Source organism: Ctenopharyngodon idella, chromosome 21 (assembly GCF_019924925.1).
Source record: "Ctenopharyngodon idella isolate HZGC_01 chromosome 21, HZGC01, whole genome shotgun sequence".
NCBI classification, from domain to species: Eukaryota; Metazoa; Chordata; class Actinopteri; order Cypriniformes; family Xenocyprididae; genus Ctenopharyngodon; species Ctenopharyngodon idella.
Window position 1 is genome coordinate 24,118,893 of NC_067240.1, and position 20,905 is coordinate 24,139,797.

Genomic DNA, 20,905 nt, shown 5'->3' on the forward strand with positions numbered 1-20,905 from the left:
TACGTTTCCATCGTGGTCTAAAATACCGTGAAGATGACTTAGGACTGCGCGCGACTTTCCAGTTCCCGCTGGATTTCATCCTCCACATATAAGCTTAATAAAGCCTGAACCTCATCGTCGGTCCATCGGTCGTATTTTTTAAACTCCATTATTGATTCGAATAGCAAACAACTCTTCCTGCACGCACCGCAACAGACTTTAAAAATGGTGGTTGAAATAAAATGCTGCTTGGAGTCAACCAATCAAAAAGCTGCGTCAACTCAACCAATCAGCATGTTCAGCGCCCAAATCCCACCCCCGAAAGTTCCTAAACTTTGAAAAGTACTACCTCGTGAACAGGGACTTTCTGAGGGGCAAATTTACCCAGAACTTCATTTAGACCCTGGTTCCTGTAGTCAAAACACACCGAGTACCACCCCAAAGTCCCTAGTTCCTAGGGAAAGTTCATGCGGTGGAAACGCAGCTTAAATAACTATTTAACTGTAAGTTAACATTATCTAAAGTCGCCATTTCTCCAACAAACAACAAATTACAGATTGGAAATCATTCATTTTGATGGGAGAGTATTGTGGGAGCTGCGTGGAGTTATGATCATATGCATATGTGGACTTTTCTGATCCGATTTGAGCTTGGGTCCATTGAAACATTTGATGGCTAGATCGCATGTGATGAATGTGAAATGAGAATTACCAATATTTTTGCACTAAACGTTATTCTTTAAACAGTATAATTCTGTAAATTGGGAAGTTATGAATAATTATATCTGATTATTTTATAATTATAATTATTGCACATTTATTTACATTAATTAGCCATTGAAAACCTGCTGTTTATGTGAATGTTGGACATAGTGGAAAAGTGGCTTAAAGGAAAGTTAGATTTTTGGCTTTTTTCACTTTTATTTATATAGTACAGTAAAAAGTGGAAAGGAAGCAAAGAGAATGGGGGGACAGAATTGGAAAGGACCATGAGCCAGGATCACGAACATAACCACGCTATGAGGCTACCAACTCCAACTGCTGAATGTTCATTTTGTCAACTTTATACAGTACTAGAGCGGCACGATTAATCGAAAAAAGATTGTGTTCTCGATTCAAACACCCACACAATCTTTTTTTATTAATGACAATGACATAAAAATGACACAATCTGACACAATCTTTTAAACCTTTGACAAAATCATACCGGAACATTCAAATCTGTTTTTGTGAGAGCGGTTTTGAACCACACAGTAGTTATTTCTGTGTTACAAATATTCAAATTATCACAGAAGTAACGTGATAAACGTTTAAAGTTAGGATATAAACACTGATGTCTACAATAGCAAACCACCTTTTTAAACAAACTTGGCGCTTCAAATAATGGTTGTATCAATAACATCTTACGCCACTAGATGGCGACAAGTGACTGTTTAAAATGTATTTGTTATTGAATCATTCATTCAAAAGATTTGTTCAAAAACACTGTTTCATCCAGTAATGAAACAAGTATTTATTAATGAGTCATTGAATTCATTCAAAACCATTTTTTTTTTTAAATAATTCATTCAAATTAATTAAACATTTTTCCAGCAATTAGTCCATCAATTAATATTTTGTCAGAACCTCTAGTAAATTACATGTTATTTTTAGTTTTATATTCAGAATCGTGGGGGAATCGTGATCTCTATTTGAAACCAAAAAAATCGTGATTCTCATTTTATCCAGAATCATGCAGCTCTATACAGTACTAGCATAAATGTGACCTCCAAGCTCACGAAGATGAACTAAAAGTCACACAATTCCAACTTGAGGTCTTTAATGAAGAAATACGCAAAAGACAGAACATTGTGAATGACAGACATGAGAGGGCAGATTCCGTGTGGCGCTGCTTAACGTTATTTTTAATTTGATTCTTAGGAACTTTGAGGAACCAGAGAGACGTTTGAGTTTTGGACCAAACTTTTAAAGTCTTAAAAAGCAAGCCATACCACCCAAGTTACAGTGGATTGGTCATTGGTGTGCATTGTTTGGAGTTGAGAGGTGGTGAAGGGGGGTGTCTTGGAATCTGATCTAGCTTCCTTGAATCCCTGAAGTTAAACAAACACCCTCTGAAGTCGTCCGACAACTTTAACCTCTCTCTCTCTCTTTGCCTCACTCTCTCTTGTGCGCCGCCAAGACACTGCTTGCTTGGGTACAGCTACAAAGTCCCGATGGCGCTTTTTCCTGTTCCTTTTTTGTTTCTTTACATTCCCGCAAGATGTGTTTTTGGTCCCCTCCCCTCTCGATCTTGGTGGTGAGCCTTTTGCTTTTTTTTGAAGGAGAACTTCAAAGGGGAAACGGCTAATCTGTGCTTTTCCTCCACTGTGTGAATCGTGCCACAAAAAGCCTGAGCTATCTGCAGCAGGCAGTCAGTACAGATAGGCTTGATTTCAATCTCCCTCCTCACTCTGTCCGCTCAAACGTTAACCCCACCCTCGCCGCCAGAGCGCGCGAAAAAAAGAGCATGGAATCAAAAAGCGAAACGACTCGCCACAGCGACGTGTTTGACAGGGGCCAAAGAGATTTGGCATGGAAAAACACAGTCTGCCTTTCCCCCCGAGTTTATCCAGTAGCACAAAGCACACCAGAGTTTGTTCAGCGACTCGGAGTCGGCGTGCGGTTTCGGTTGCAGAGTGTGTTAGGCAGAAAACGATGTTTGTGCTAATACGGTTGCAGCAGCTCTAGAAGGTGAAGTGAGTTAATGGGAGCTCCTGTGAAATTGTGTCTTTAAATATAAATACAGCTCTGAAAACTCCTGTTAACAAGAAGAAAAAGGGCGAGAGAGAGGGGAAAAAAGAAAAAGGAGTAACATGTGTTTCTTGTCGGAACGGCGGTAGAAGAATGGGCGAACGAAAAGGGACTCATTGGTCTAATGGAGAACTGTCAGGGTGAATCACTGTCACAAATGACATCAGAAAAGAACTGATATATTTTTTTGTGGAGCGACTGACAAGTTAAAAGAGAAATCCCATGCATTATTTAAACGGGCTCGGGAATCTGTCAGCCATGTGATTTGCCGCGTTAGCAAAAACCAGGTGTGTGCTGGGAGAGAGAGAGAGTGTGAGAGAGAGAGAGAGAGAGAGAGAGAGTGCATGCAGAGATTGCGGGACTCAGAGTTGTGTATGTTGCAAATCCCTAACTACCAAAGCGGTCAGCACTTTTATTTCTTCTTTTCTTTGTCTCTCACCTATCCTTTCATTTTGCCATCACACTTTCAAGAGCTTTTCTGCCATCAGAGAGCAACTGTCACTCTTATTAAATCAGATTAGATTGTCCTAGTGTTGCCACTGAGGACCGTCTCACTCGCTCATCTCTTTTTCTCACTCATACCCTCATGAAGCACTGGCTAAACTCACTATCCTTTCCGGACAAGTCCCGAATAAGTGTAATATTTGAAATTGGAAATATGTTTTGGATATTTCTTGACAGTTTTTATGTGAGATTCACCCTAAAACAGACTCCCTGTCCCAGTTTAATCCCAGTGTAACCGGAGACACTTCTCAGTCCTCTCAGCTCACATAAACGGCATCATCTGATCTCCGCTTTGTTTTATGTAAAATATTGAGCATGTCGAGAGCAAGAGGGATCAGTGTTGATCTTGTGGCCGAGGAGGGGGAGTATCAGTTTCCTGTATCACTCCAGCGAAGCAGCTCTGTGAGAGTTGAGCTCACCTTATGAACTTGGGTTCAGGGTCAGAGATTTGTTAGAAAAAGAGAATTTGGAGGGAATGGAGGTTTGGATGATACCTGGGTATAGATGTGATTTCACATTCTCTTTCAAAATGTCCGTGGTTTGATAATGGCTTGTGGTGGCTATGTTAATAAAATTGTATTTTATTTGGGAGGGAGACTGAAATTGGCATGTTGCAGGCCAGACTCAATCTATGTCATCCACATGAGCACCGTGGCTTATTGCGTCTGGAATCCAGTTTATGCAAAGACTATGGGCCCTATCATACACCTGGTGCAATGCGGCGGTAGGCGCGACGCAAGTGTCTTTTGCTAGTTTCAGCCCGGCGCAGTTATCGTTTCCACGCCCTGTGCCACGTTGTTTAAATACCAAATGCATTTGCGCCCATTTGTGCACCCATGGGCGTGCTGGTCTGAAAACGAGGTGTGTTCAGGTGTTACTATTTTGAGGCAACTGAAATAGACTGCACCATTGACCAACTGAAACCTGGTCTAAAGTCAATGCCGCAATATTTGTTTTGTTATTTAAAGAGTGCGTTAGTAATATGCGCCTATATGCGGGTGCACAACGCGCGTGCATTCTGCTTATTATACACACAGGGAAGTGCAGCAGCACAAACATGCCAAATATTAAAAATAAAAGGATTACAATGTAAAAGATTATTATTGTGTGCATAAAAATAAAAATGCTTTGGTGGAATCTGGCTTTTCCCGTAGATGGTCTGCTCGCGCGCTTTAATCTCGCGCACGAGCATATCCGTTTCCTCACTATAGATGCGCTAAGTTATTCTGCTTTCAAATTCCGCCTTGTAAATAGCGAATACGCCATTTAAAGGGAATGGGAAACGAGACTCTGGTTGGTTTATTGCACGTTACGCCCAAAACACGTCCATGACTCATTAAGAGAATAGGGGCAACCTCTTTAGACAATGCGGCGGGCACACCGACCATTTTTCTCATGCTTAAACTAGCAAAAGTGGATTCGGACGCGCCCTAACTGCACTTGCGCCATGCGCTTCAGACCATGCGCTTAGATCGTTAAAATAGGGCCCTATAGAATAACACAAGACGCGTTACTCGTATTGTTTTGAATGGGAGAAAGTGCAACGCGCAATATGTCAGAATAAGTCCCGCCTTCTAAATAAGAGCCAATCGTCGATTGGTAAAGTCATCACATCACTGCAGCGGCCGTTAGAAGCTCCGGTTCCTGTAGAAACAGTCAGGCATGCGCCTCCAAAATGAGACACAAGAGATGCGCATTTAGGACTACGCATGTGCATTTGCTTGATCCAGCCTGAGAAATACAGTTTTTTGTCATGATTCAGGTGTTGAGAAACAGAATTTGTGGCAGTTGTTGTCAGATTTTATTGGTGATTTCAAATATTAAATTTAATCGAAAGCTTGGCAAACAGCTCTGGAGAATTTGATGTTTCCCCATTCAAAGAGATAGGAGCTGCACTTGCATGCCCAAGAGGCGTTTCAAAGATGGCCACTGAGTGAAATGACTTGTCTTAAAGGGACTTTGGTTTATGTTTACAGTTTATTACACTCAACACACACATATACATACATTACTTAATTTTCAACTATGTTTAAATTTGTGGGAAATTGGTTATAATGGTCATAATAGTATGTAAAATGAAAATTGTGACAATTAGTGACAATTTGTGCAGTGACTTTGAAAACAGAATTACTTACTACTATCTTCTGCCTAAACACATGTAGTGCTTTAAATATAATGGGCACTTGCGTAATTAAGTGAAGAACCTATTTCAGTCTTTCAATTAGTTTTTTTTTCTGCCACTTGTAAAAGTTCTGTTAATCTTTGAGAAACTTTATTTTCGCATATTATGAAGGCTATGTTATAGTTTGACCTTTGATACACAAATAATCAATCACAATATATTCCTTTTTGACTTGTAGATACATTTTACCTGAGTGATAAGTTCAGACAGGTCAGAGTAGGTCATTAATCAACTATTATCTATTATTACAACATCTTGTATGCAAGGTGACACTTAGAAGTCAGAGGTCCACATTTCCCCATGTGGTCAGAATATTAAAATCAGGAACAGAAAGGTGTCAATACTGTTTAGCATTCTCATCATTAGAAAATAAATGGTTCAGATAATTCCCAATGTGTAACAAAAAGTATTTAAATATGATTTTGAGGTAAATGTTGTTTTACAAATTATTATTTAGCTTTTTTAGGTGAGCTGCACATTGGAGATCGTCTGCTGTAATCATATTAGTCTCTTTAGTTTGTTGTGCTGACTTATCAGAAATCTCCCCCAATCTGTGTCCTCTGACTGAAATATTTGCCCGGATCCAGCCATCCAAAATTAATGTTCCATAAATCATCATCCCCACAGGGACAGGAGCTGCTTGCTGACCACTGCCAGAGACGAGCTCTTTTGAACAGAGACACACATACTGTATTTCCGCTCACACATTCAAGGAAGCATAACATTTCAGGTATATCCCATTTTAAAATTGTAATAGCAACCACACACACTCAAGCTCGCATGAAGCTGAACAGCTTCATACACAAACCTGTGGAGCAGAGCTGCATTGATTACCCACCCTGTCCATCAGGACGCAGTCTGTCAGATAAACAGATGGCTCATACAGCAAAGGACCATACTGTATGAAGGACCTGCATCATCTTCATTCACTGGCCTGTGCTACATATTCCCTGCACTCCTGCAGGTTAAACCCGCTCTTGACTGCCTCTCCGTTACCTTGATTTCCGGATGACCGTGCAGTCATCCTGAATTAATGCGTCATCGAGAATGAACTCCTCTTCAGGGAGAAGAGAAATATGTTGTTTATATTTCATTTGGGGAAAACGTGCCCCTAAATTGCTTTCATTGAGTTGACTCAATTTATAAGAATTTACTCTATTGGACAGACTTAAATGAGTCGTTCACACAGCCCCTGGTCACTATAGCCATCAACTACGGCACAAGCTGCATTACTGTTTTCAAAAAATTCCTACTTTTGCATTCCACAGAAAAAAAAATAGCAGTGTACGGCTTTGAAATTACATGAGGTAGGTAAATAAACAACACAATCTTCATTTCTTGGTGAACTATTCCTGTAAGCGCATGCTTTTTGAAATTGTCCAAAATACTGCTCTCTATCTGAAGTGCTCAAAGTAGATAAATTCTCTCAAGTAATTCTCACCTTCCTCTCATCAAGAAGTGTGTGAACAAGTTGAGAAGTGGCTGAGGAGTATGTAACAAAGTGCTTGTGAGTACGCGCTTATGTCCAAAGCTTCTGTATTTAGTCTCAAACCCTCGGTTCAGCTAATGGGAATCCATCCCGCGTAATGACCCACAGTTCCTGTCGGTAATGAGATGTGGGAATTGCCCGTCCGTTCGACCAGATGATGCTGTATTAACGGACTGGGCCAAGCAGGACGGACGGGGGGCCGCCCGAAGCCCCAATGCCCCGCCTCATTTTTCATCCGGCCGACACCGGAGCTGGCGTGAAGGTCCGAAGGGGGATTGATTTCAAATGAGCCTCAAAATGACGTCTAATGAAAGCCCATAAAGACGTGGGGCTCTCCACTCCAAAACAGTCAAATGAGCCACAGTCTATCGAGGATAAACACTTGAAGAGTCCTTGCTCAACTCAACTCAACCTCATCTACGAAATTGTCTAACAAATGTATGCATTTACTGGTCAACACGTATCCTCTAAGCCACATTTCCCAAAAGTGTGGTGCACGAGAGTTGCCTGGGCCCCCATCTTCGGTGGCGCTCATTGATATGTAAACGCAGGGCGATATCAAAGAGACATCTTTTCAGGCTTTCTGTGAAGCGAGCACTACTTATGATCAAAGGCTAGTCGCCGTAAACCGTTCAAAGAGAACAGAGTTCTCTGATGGCCATTAATGTGTGTCTGTGATAAGGGTAAGTGAAAGACTGTGCCATCTTATGGAGCACAAAAGGCCCGTGAGAAACACAATATAGGACTCAGTTAGCGAGGCTGATGAGATGTTGAATATTCAGCTGTAGGTGGAGGTATAAATATGACATTCATTATTGAGTGGCCTCAGCAAGAATAGTAACCTATTTACCAAAGCAGTGAGATCCAGAAGCTCACCTGGGTTTTTAGGATGCATCTTTGTTCCCATTTTCAAACTTTTTGTCACTTGGTGTTAACCAGGGCTCTATCCTTGGTCCACTCTAACTTTTCCTTGTTTAGTAAAACGAATGTCTCTTGTAAAACTCGTGTGCAGACGTTCTCACACAGATGTCATCAAGTAAGTTTGCACTTAGTGCAATTATTCTGAATTAAGGCTAAAATTTAGAATCAAATGAAGCCCCATGCATGATAAAATTTCTATGTACATTATTAGTGAATAAGATTCTTCTACCAAATTCACTTTACTTTTTTATCGGTGTAGAAATGTGCTTTTGCTGTAGCTTTCACGCCTGTCAAAGCAGTGCATCTCCTCCAACCTTCTACCTACTTCTCACAGCAATTAACACTTCATTAAAAGAGCTCTTTAATCATTTTCACTTTCAATTCAAACACTTTTACGTCGGGCCTCTTGTGGATTGCTCTCTCATTGTTCAGGGAGGGAATTAATGACTTAAAATTTATATGTTTTTCCCCCTTGATCACTCTTCTTCATTATTACTTCTTTGTTATTCCGTGTAAATAGATTTTTTTGCACCCCAAACTCAAAGCTCCATGGTCTCCTATGGGGCTTTGAGCGGAGGTGTTTTCATAAACTTGTAAAGACATCCATGCTTTTGTGTCTTCTAAGTCATCATAACATCTCTTCTACAGAGCTGTTTGCAAGTGAGTCGCTCTACCTAATGAGATTTACTGTTGCTCAACGTTGAATCTATCCAACTGACCTGGGATGGATGTTAACGATTAGATGCGGCGTATTGCATTAGGTGCAACTTGAAACAGGAGCATATTTGGGGTTGACTTGTCAAAGTGCTTTCCAGCAGCAGCGTAGTATGCTTGATTACAATAGGAAATGTGTCGTAATGGAATTCAAGTTAGTTGGCATGAAAGTGAATGCTCAGCAGTTAGTCATATACTCAGTGGGGTAAGATGTGCTGGCCCCTTAATCTAGTAAACTGTGCATTATTTTGGCCATGTGACCATATATTTAGAAAAGACCCATCATATCTACGATTAGAGAAAAATGTGAGCCAGAAACCTTCTGGTCAAAGTAAATTTTCTACATAACAGGTAAAACTAAATTTGTGTCGAAGCAAATTTATCCAGGTCCAAAAAAAATATCAGATAGACTATGTTGGGCAATTGCAAATATATGAAACTGTATATAATAATAATAATACTGGACTATTTTTTAACAGGTCATATTTTATGGCCTAAAGTTTTATATGCTTTCTTTAAATTGAGTTGGTCCTGAAATATAAATAAGCATATTAGTTTTCCCTCGTTTCTCCTTGCATAGAGGATGATTTAAAAGTGGCACAGCTTACTCCCTCTCTCCTACTGTCTTGTGTCCTCTATTCCAGAGCAGGTTTTGTGTTTGTGTTGTTACCTGCTTGCATCATATCGCACAGCGCAGATCATTCACATACAGTGGGACTGAACGGAGATCCACGCAGATGTCGCATCACCATGGTGGCTGAGACTGATGTATAGCAGTGAAGGTTGTCCTCCTCAGGGGGCTGTAGTGTGTGAGGTGTGTCAGGGTGTGTGTGGGGACATCTGTGCGGAGCAGGGAGGATTCTGCGGGGAGGGCAGCCAGAGGGGTGTCTGGCACAGTGTAGATGGATATAGAGAGCTCAGCGGGCGCCCCATAAACCATTGAAAACACGCTGCCACTCACATACACATGTACATCAGCCTCCTAACCTTAAAACATGTATGATAGACACAGATGTCGCTCTTAACATTGCAAACCATGTCTGAACCAGTATGTTACACATAGACAAGATATCCTTCCAGACTTCAAAGATGACAGTTATGTCAGCTGATGTAGTGCAAAATATTTCAAATAAAATTTCTACTGAGGTTAAAGCCAGGTAAAACGTGAAACAGAAACTTGATCTATTTATTCTAATTAAGTATTTAATTTATATTAGAGCCTTTAATTTCAATTATCAAATTATTTAAATCTTAAATATTTTTGTCAATTTTAGGGATGCACCAAAATTTTGGCAGATCCTGATAAATACAGTATTTATGTGATGACCCGTAACCAATAAAATTACGTTTTTTTTTTTTTTTTTTTTTAAATCTATCCTGTTTTGCCTGTTTAAACAAAAGTATTAATAACTTACAATTCACACAAGTGATATTCATAATCTTCAAGTGGTATCAGGCACAAAAACTATATAGTGTTCAGTATATAGTAAAAAAGTATACTTACATAGTATATAATAGTGGCAGGTACAGATAGACCCCAAGTGGTGCTAAAGCACCTGTCCTTTTGGCATTTGACTAGATTAGTGCCCTTTTTGCAAGACATTGTTTTTATTTTTTTATATTTTATTTTTTGTTTACATTTGGTCCGTGTTATCAATTCTCAATTAAGTATGCGCCCTCCAACTTATTCTTAATAATTCTGTGAGACCGCACAAGCCCCTCCCACTCTCCGACATCCCTTGTCATAGTCACCAGGCTGAGCACTCTGCGGAGCAGACGAACAGCATCAATGTCTCCCGGACCAACCTTAACTGGTGACAGCCAGGTAACCATCGGCTTTGGCACTGTTTGTTACTGCTGTGAAATTAAACAACTATTAAAACATCTCAATACAGCCAGCATAACATAGGCAACAGCCCTCTATTAAGCTTAACAACAAGCAAGCTTGTCTGGCGTTGACGTAAAATAGCGTTGTGGAAGGTCGGAAATGCCACCAAAATTAATAAAAATGCCTCCAAAATTCGTGATATGAATTGCCCTTGTATGAGTTCTTGTATTTTGTGTTTATAAAATACAAGAACTCGACACGTGCAAGAGTGCTATTTTCTCGAATAGCACTCTTGCTCAGCATGATTGCAAATGTTATATTTATTTTATACTACTGTTCAATAAACAATGTTGACTAAATTAATTGACAATTTTTAGACACAACATTGTCTATTTTGACTTTTTTTTTTGCTCTATTTTGCCAATGAAAATAGTTCCAAACAAAGCAGAAAAGTTGCGTCTCCCAGCAACACACAGCAGTGTTTCATTTTCGAATGATTCAAAGTTTTTGAACAAATCGGGTGAGTCAATGATTCAACGATCCATTCATAAAGTCAGTGAACACTTGCTTCTTTCATGGATGAATCAGCCAGTTTGAACGAATCGTGAATGAATGATTCTATGATTCACTTCAAGCGGCAGTCTGTAAGTTTTGCCTCTTTGTCGCCATCTCTGTTTGAAACCTGCAGTTCCGCAAATAACTGCTATTTGCGGAATTATCATCTTTACGTGTGCATCGGCATGGCTCCTCAGCGCGGATGAATCTAATGTTTTAAGAAGAATGTGTGGCTGTCAGCAAATACTATAGATTGCTGTCAGTCCCCATACCGGTGGATACTGTACTTCGGATCACAGATTGTAGTCTTGGAAGTATGACAAAAAAAAGAATTTTCACAGGAAAATGTCATCTGATCAAGTAACAAATCTGCCACTTTTTTTTTTTTTTTGTTCTGACCAACTGAGAAAAAAAAAAACATTACAATAAATTGCGCTGCCAATGGTGATTAAATCTAACGATTGCTTAGCTCATATCACATTAAACCGTGCAAATTATTATTATTGTTATACTTTGTTCTCAAATTGTTAACGTTAACAACATCAGCATTGCGTGACTACGTGTTTTTAGTGTGTATTAGTGTTACCTGTAGATTTCAGTTTCTGTACAGTCTAATCTCTAAGACATTTAAAAACAATGACTAATAAAACAAAATGAATAAATTTGCAATTTTGTGCACATTTGTCATAAAATCATATTATATTATATTGTAATATATTATTATTTTTTTTAGTTTAGTTTTATTTATGTATTTATTTTTAGACCATTAAGGCAAAGTTAGAGAATTCTTGTGTGAAGGTCATCTGTTTACACCCATAAGCTGAAATCCACACCAGCGAAATGAACGGTAAGGCAGATAACCTGTGCTGTGGGTGTCAGCCCAGCGTATTTGTCATTAGCTTGAATTTGCATGCACCTTGTTGAGCACGGGGTGACGTGGCGGGGGGGTGGCGCTCGGAAGGGGTGAGGGCGGGGGGCTTGAGTTTGGCCAAAAGCACAGCTGTACTGCCTGCCGTACTGATTGCCTCTCCTTCTCTCGCCCTCATTTATCTTCATTTCTTCCCAATTACACCAAATTAGCAATAGTCTCAGTTGCATTACCAACTTAATCCCCCCTTTTTTTTGCGGGCTGCATTATGCGGTGGCAGATGATTCCTTGGCGGGAGTCAGGGTAAACAGCCATGAAAATGCCACCCCGGCAGATGGCGAGGCCCACAAGAAATATGACAAACAGAGTGCCAGCGTGCCGTCCTCTGCCCGTACCCGCTACAAGCTGTTAATGCGCTCCCGGACAGTTTGTGTGTGTGTGTGTGTGTGTGTTTGTGTGTATGAGACTGTAAGGTTTGCCGGCATAACAATATTAATGAATGCGTGCGTGTGTCGCACAGTATGTTTAGTTTTAAATAGACGGCGGAACCAAAGCAACACTGTGAGTTTTGTTGCTATACATGATGAACACGTATGACTTAAGAGGTTTTTGTTTCTGTGTTTACTATTGATTCTTGACAGTGTGCGCTGACATGCAACACAGGCAGGTTATGTTCAGCACTAATATTGCCTTGTACTCGTGATGAGACCTTACACATACACTGTAAAAAACAATTTTCGGTTTAACTTAAAAAAAGTAAATTGTTGACTTAAAATTGAGTTCATTGAAATTAAAAATTTGAGTTAATACAATGAAGGGAATTGGTTTAATTAACAGAAACTCAAAATATCTTATCTGAACCACATTAATTATGTAAGTTGATTTGACAAAAGAAAAAATGTGATAACAAATCATGAAAATTTTTTAAGGGTTTGAGAGACCTTGTCGTCACACTTGTCTGGGTCACATTGTGAAACCGGTACCATCCTCTCTGTTCTTGAGTGTAAGACATTTAGCCCCGGATGTTGTTTGGGGTGGATTAAACACACGCACACACTTGCATAAACATACACACACCGTTTACAGTCCCACACACTGACAGAGCCAACATCAACACATGTGACCGCTCAAACAGGGGCCTAAAGACCCTAAACCCATCACAGGCCCAAACAACACGGCCGAGAAGATGATTCACAGGCCACAAAAAAGTAATGACCCACCCCAAAAAACACTAAAATATTTGTGTATGTCTCTGATCAAAGCTTACTTGTTCTTGTTTTGATCTGTGTCGTTTTCTGAACCATATTTTGTGCTTACTAATGCCGTGAGCCTTTTAAGACGCCATACTTTTGACCTCAGTGCTAATGCGCTGCCCAGTGTTATATTATCCACACACACGCATGTACTTGAGTCTCCAGGCAGTGAACGGTAGGTGAAGGCAGGCTTAGGTGCCAGATGGTGAGTCTGACTGGCCAACAAACACTCCACTTCAGTGGTTTAAAGGAAGAGGAAACATACATTTTCTCCCACATATAAAGGTTTAGGACTAGGGGTTGATCGTTATATAGCCAAGACCAATATATTGGCCAATATATGCCATTTTTTTTAATTATCGACATTGACTGATAAGTTTTCCTACTTGGATGATAAGTGTCATAAGCTGGACTATTTTGACATTACTTAACAGTTCAGTCTAATAATTTAATAGACAGAAACGTTAAAGGGTTAGTTCACCCAAAAATAAAATTTCTGTCATTAATTACTCACCCTCATGTATTTCCAAACCCGTAAGACCTTCGTTCATCTTCAGAACACAAATTATTAGTCAGCAACGTCATTGCACCTTTTGACGTCCAGAAAGGTAGTAAAGACATCGTTAAAATAGTCAACGTGACTGCAGTGGTTCAACCTTAATGTTATGAAGCGACGAGAATACTTTTTGTGCGCAAAAACAAAACAAAAATAACAACTTTATTCAACGATTTAAACCGTTGTCATACGTAGTGAACTCAGTGCAGGCTTCCTTGTTTACGTCCGAATGCCGGCTCATTATTGGCCGGGTCCTGTGTCAGCATCACACGCATGCGTCATGGTGTTCACGTGTTCAGCTTCGGCCAATACTGAGTCAACGTTCGGACGTAAACAAGGAAGCCTGCACTGAGTTCACTACATATGATAACGGTTCAAATTGTTGAATAAGTCATTATTTTTTGTTTTGTTTTTGCGCACAAAAAGTATTCTCGTCGCTTCATAACATTAAGGTTGAACCACTGCAGTCTCGTCGACTGTTTTAATATTTCTGGATGTCAAAAGGTGCAATGATGTTGCTGCCTATGTATGGTTCAGATACCCTCGGATTTCATCAAAAACATCTTAATTTGTGTTCTGCTGGATCTTAAAAAGGTTCCATGGCTTTTAAAAGTTCTTCATGGAACCGTCAATGCCAATAAAGATCCATTATTTTTAAGAGTTGCACCAATTAGATTGCAGCAGGCATGTGTCTAATTCAAAGAAGCATTTCCAATTGTCAAACTGATTTTTCATTTATAGTGTGTGTTTGGAGTAAGAAGTTTATGATGACCAGGAGCTGAAATTAGATATTGTAAATGCACGCTATTCCATGGAAGTGAAGCCACACAATGCAAACAAGTGTTCCCAATTCTGATATACATCCACTGACACCACTGCAATTTTGGTTTATAAGATAAAACGTTATATGAGGACAAATTAGAGCCCTGAACCCCTCATACTGGACCAGGGTCAGAATTTAACTTTTTCATTAGGGGGGCAATATTTGCTAGCTGGAATTGATTTCCAGGCACATTTTTTTTGCCTTTGCAAGGGCATTTTTTTAATGTATCTGAAATACAATAGATGTTATAATTCTTAACGCTGCAAAAAAATGCGTACAAATAAATCTGATGCTTTTCATTCATTTTCACATTTTACTTTAATCACGACAGCCGTGATAGATTTAGTTGGGGGCATTTTTTGCCCCCTTATCTTGAATTTGAGAGGCATTTTTGTTCATTTTGATGGCATTTTTGGGTCAAGCCCCCATTAATTTCTGACCCTGCACTGGACCGACTAGTCATGTTTGGGATTCAGTTAGGCCTGGGCGACAAAACGGTATCGATATTTATCGACGGTACGTCTTAATCGATAACTTTAGAAAAGATGTTCGATATAACTCTCGATATAGTTTAACTTAAATGACGCGCTACGAGTGACAGCAAACAATTTGCTGTGGAGTTCAGGTGCACAATCGCCACGTGAAATCAGAACACACAAACACATGAAAATGAGTGCTGTACCTGCCGGCGACGAGGAGATTGTGAATAAAAAAAGTACATATCAGCTCGTCAGTGTGGCAGTTTCATGGTTTCCTTACGTCTTACAGTTGATCTACTTCAAAGTTCGTCTTGAGAGAGCAGTTATGTCGGTATTAACAGCTGCACAAACAGTGCTTTCAATCAATCAGTATCTTTATTTCTGTGCTACAAATATTCAAGTTATCACAGAAGTACTGAGATAAAAGTTTATAGTTCAGATAAAACACTAATGTCTATGTTACCGATCAAAATAGATCAAATAAGCTTTTGAAAGAAACTTGAACGCGCTGAAAATGACGCATTTATCGATTACATTGTTTGACCACCAGGTGGCGACAAGTGACTGTTAAAAAATGTGTTTGACGTTGAATCTTCATTTAACAGATTCTTTCAAATACACTGATTCATCCAGTAATGAAACGAGAGTATTTATGAGCGTGTCATTGAAGATTTTTTTTTTAAATAATTAATTCAAATATATTTAAAATTTTAAAATAGACTGCAGCACTTAATATTTTGTCAGAAACTCTAAATTACATGTTATTTCTTTTAGTTGTCATTCAGAATTGTGATCCCGGTTTGAAACAAACAAAAAAGTTTCTCAATTTATCCAGAATTGTGCAGCTCTAAGTTTTTAACACTTATTTATTTAATCTTCATATAAAATATAAGAAAGATTTGTTTACATTTTATTTTGCTTTGTTTTAAATTATTTGTTTGCCTTAATTAAAAATGCATTGGTTAAATTCAAACATTTTTTTGTACTAATTTTTTTTTCAATAATTATTGATACCGATCAATATGAAACATTATATTGTGATAATTTTTTTAGCTGTATCGCCCAGCTCTAGATTCAGTTACTGATCCATGTGATCCTGCAAAAACCCAGGACTGACAGCGGCAGATGTAGGAATGAAGTTATCGAAAAAAGTTTTATTTGACCACCTAAATTAACCGTGAGAATGATAGGAACTCATTTGTAACTTGGAAATGATCAAATGTTCTACTACAGACCTGATTTCTGGATCAACACCACATTGACTATTTATCAAAACAGTAAGGAATCATTCTGAATTATTTGTGCATAACCTAATTAATATTTATAAACCTTTGCTACTCATGACGTTAAAACCAGATAAAAATAACTGTTCCTGTAGCTCAAATGGCAGAAGGTCTGAACATCTATAGTTATCAGATACCTTGAATGAACCGTAAATAATGGCAGAGAATGTGTGACTGCAAGTGTGAGTCGAATGGAAGATTGTTTTCAGAGTGAGTTTGATCATTGACGTGTTACTGATTTTGACAAAAAATGCTTGATTTTAATTGACATGAATAACGGAAGCCTCAATACGTTGAGTTTCAAATCGGGGTAGTGGGGAATAGTGTATCTGTGCACGTGCCCGTAGATGCGTGTCACAATTACGGCAGACTTTTTAAAAAGGGATGCAGTTAACCAGCTCTGTCAGCGTGTGGTTAAGGAGCATCACGGTGATGGACACATTCTCAAAGCATGACTGACGGCTGGACGGGATGCCGAAACATAGACACTCTCCATCTCTCTTGCTTGCTTACTCTTCCTCTATCTCTACTGGCTGGCATCACTTTTAGGCTAATTACTTTAGCAGCCAACACTGGAGGAGCTCTTGGACCGAACCCAAATGGGCCATCAGCACCAGAGCTGTGGATAGTTCAACTCCACACTCGCTCTGATATACTGCATGCTCTCTCTCTCTCTCTCTCTCTCTCTCTCTCTCTCTCTCTCTCTCTCTCTCTCTCTCTCTCACACTCACACACACACACACACACACACACACACACACTCTCGCAAAGACTACCATTGCAGTTAGCCTGTTACAGAGTTCACAGCGCTGAGTTATGGGATATATATATAATAAAACAGAGAAATGGCGCTTTAGAAGTGTGGAGATGTGCTCATGTCTTCGCTGTGTTCATTATGAAGCAGCGGAACAGAGTGAGACAAACTCACACATACATACACATGTGTTTCTTTAACTGAAAGCATTTTAATTCCCAAGGGTTGAATTTTGTAATAGATTTCAATTTTATTTTTTTATTTTTGTTGAATGAAGGTCACTTTAAAATGGTCTTGGAATCTTTTTATTGTGCCTTTATTGGTATTTTTGTTACTTTTTAAATGCTTTTTATGGATTTTATCCTCTCAGGGACTTTAAATCTTGAATAATAATATTTAACTGTGCTCATATGAACTAAGACAAACATAAATAACATAAACATGTTTTTGAAAGGCTCTTCTGCTCACCATGGCTGCATTTATTTAATTAAAAATACAGTAAAACAGTAATAGTGTGAAATGTTGTTTAAAAAACTGTTTTCTATTTCAATATATTAAATGTAATTTATTCCTGTGATCAAAGCTGAATTTTCAGCATCATTACTCCAGACTTCAGTGTCACATGATCCTTCAGAAATCATTCTAATATGCTGATTTGATGCTCAGCATTTCTTATTAATGTTGTGGAAACCATAACACATTTTTTCAGCATTATTTGATAATTAGAAAGTTCAAAAGCTTTGATTGGAAATATAAATCTTTTGTAACCTTGTAAATATACTTTACTGTCACTTTTGAAAAATTGAACACGTCATTGCTGATTAAAAGTATTTAAAAAATATACTGACTCCATCTTTTGAATGGCAGTGTATACAAAAATATTTTTACACACATTACTTCCCTCATTTGTGATGTCCACAAAAGATTTTAAGATTTTTTAAATTAATCAATTATATGTATGTATTTATTTAAATCTCTAAAAGGCAATATGGCTCAAACTGACAATGAAATGCTAGATATGAAACCTTAGCAAACCAAAATCTTATTCCAAAAATGTTTTGAATGTCATTCCCACTAATGTTTTTAAACACAATAAGTCATTTAAGATGTGATGGAAATGACACTGTTGTAGAAACATTCATGACTTTCAAACAAAATGACACAATTCTCCCATGATATACTGTTGGACATTGTTAGAAGGCACTTAAAATAAACTAGTAATAGTGTGTAAAGCATGTTTTAAAAGAGTTTATTTTCTGGAAGTCCACAGGGCTAAAAATGGCCATAGTTGAAGAAACACCCGTTGGCTATTTAGCACCTATACTGCGGGACCTCTGAGCTCTGCTTGTATGTTCAGAAATTAATTATATTAGACAAGAGCAAATATAGGTCATGTGGAATTTGCAACGCAAACACTTTTGCTCTCTGTCCCTCTTCATCTATGTCTCTCTTAAAGGGATAGTTCACTCAAAAATAAAGATTCTGTCATCCTCTGCTCATCATCATGACATTTCAGACCAGACCAGACTGTTCACTATTCCTTGGTTATGTTATTTTCTTGAATATATTCTATTTCTTGAAATATAACTTGTCTTCTGAATATGAAAATCTACAGTATGAGTAGGAATATTTCTAAAACATGAATTCCATTCTAGAAGGAGATTACAAAGCAATTTACGAAAATACAGTACAGTGTGGACATTGTTCTGGTTTTCCGTTGTAATGTTCAATATTTACATCATGTTGAAGGGATACTAAAACTGATTACGGTGATATCTATGCATCGTTACGCACTGATGGGCCTCACAAATGGCTTCAGAATTCATTCTAACGCAGTTTACATCCTATTACGACTTCATTACACAGGACACGTATTGCTTATGGATTGTGTATTGATATCAAATGTCATGAACGCACGGTTCCTCCCTCATCGTTTTGTGTTTCATCAGCCGTCCGCCCCACTCATCTCCCGCACAAACACGCGTGTACACGCGCACTCCGCTTCGGCCTCAGGTGTTTGGGCACAGCCATTACTTTATCAGGCTGTTTTTTCCTGCTCATTCAAATGGCTCCCTGATGAACGGCGCCCCCGCGTTCTACAGAGAGAGATTTTAATTCGTATTATTATTAAAAGAATCACTCACTGCAATCTGTTGCAAAAACACCATCTGCTGGATCACTCGTAGGACCTCCGTTGCTTATTAGGCAGAATTAGACAATGATTTCCTCTCCTCTGCTTTGCATTCTTTCTCCCTCTTCTCTCAACTAATTCAACTTAAGTTGTTTTATGACACTTTGCAGCTAGCTTTTTCTGCTGCATTTCATTCCAGTGATTAATTCCCAGATGTCATCTGTTCTGGGATGAGCTCAGAGTGATTGGCAGAGGGGTTAACTCTTCAATAGCCTGGGAAGAGATGGGATTTTGTGCAGGAGTTGAGTGTGAAGTTGTGAAGGCGGTCAGGCTTGAGACTCAATAGTGCGATAGTTCTCACAGGAATGTAGGGTTGAATCAGGCCTGCGTCATGTCCGAATCCCCACCCTCCTTCCTTCACTGTAATATCATTTTTAAACACCCCCTATAAGTGTTCTCTTACAACTATGGAAGCTTGTTTCTGCCATGGAATGAAACAATTTAAAAGGTAATTGCGACTTGTGGAAAAAAAAGTCAGAGTTACGAGATATAAACTCGCAATTGCGATTAAAAATAAGGTCAGAATTGCGAGATATAAGTTCACAGTTGCGAGGAATAAAGTCAGAATTGCGGGATATAAACTCGCAATTGCGATAAAAAATAAGGTCAGAATTGTGAGGAATAAAGTCAGAATTGCGGGATATAAACTCGCATTTGTGAGAAATAAAGTCAGAATGCGGGATATAAATTTGCAATTGTGAAAAATAAAGTCAGAATTGTGGGATATAAACTTGCAATTGTGAGAAATAAAGTCAAAATTGCGAGATTTAAATTTGCAATAGTGATTAAAAATAAGGTCAGAATTGTGATACACAAACTTTTTCTCGCAATTCTGACTTTTTTTCTCGCAATTGTGAGTCTAAATCTTGCAATTCTGACTTCTTTCCTCAGAATTGTGAGATATAAACACGCAATTGCAAGTTATAAAGTCCAATTCTGAGGAAAAAAAGGACTGACTTTTTTTTCTCAGAATTTATATCTCACAATTCTGACTTTATAACTCTAAATTGCGTGTTTATATCTCACAATTCTGAGAAAAGAAGTCAGAATTGCAAGATATGAACTCAAAATTCGGAGAAAAAAGTCATATAAAACAAAATTGTGAGTTTATATCACACAATTCTGAGAAAAAAAGTCGCAATTACCTTTTTTATTTTTATTCAGTGGCAGAAACAAGCTTCCATATACTACTGTTCTCTTTAGCCTATTTTAGGATGAATATTTTTTTTGTATTTAAAAATAAATAAATAAATAAATAGATTATATGTATTTTAATGTTATTTATACATGTATTGTGATTGTTCTGACTTTATATCCTGGTGACTGTAATTTAACAAAAATTATTAGAATAATATTTTCTATAATGTTGTAAAATTTTGCATTACAGTAATTAGAATCACAATTGAAAATAATGTAAATTAAACTGGGAATGTAAAACATTGCGACAAAAATTCTATTTAAAATAAACGCTGTTCTTTTGAACTTTCTATTTATCAAAGAATCTTGGAATAAAAAAATATATCACAGTTTCCACAAAAAGCAGCAAAAACAGTTTTCAAAATTGATAATGATAAGAAATGTTTCTTGAGCAGCAACTCGGCATATTAGAATGATTTCTGAAGGACACTGTTTTTACTGAATCTGATAAAATAACTTTGCTCTTTTATAATAATACAATATAATTGTATAATAAAAACTAATTCATGGCTTCATGGCCTCATGACCATTTTCCATCCT

The 20,905-nt window shown here is 38.2% G+C and overlaps 1 protein-coding gene across 2 annotated transcripts in view; it reads left to right on the forward strand.

Annotated features, from left to right (window-relative positions):
* dacha (dachshund a) overlaps window positions 1-20,905 on the forward strand; it is a 182,796-nt gene that overhangs the window by 125,293 nt on the left and 36,598 nt on the right. The gene's annotated exons all lie outside the window — the stretch shown is intronic.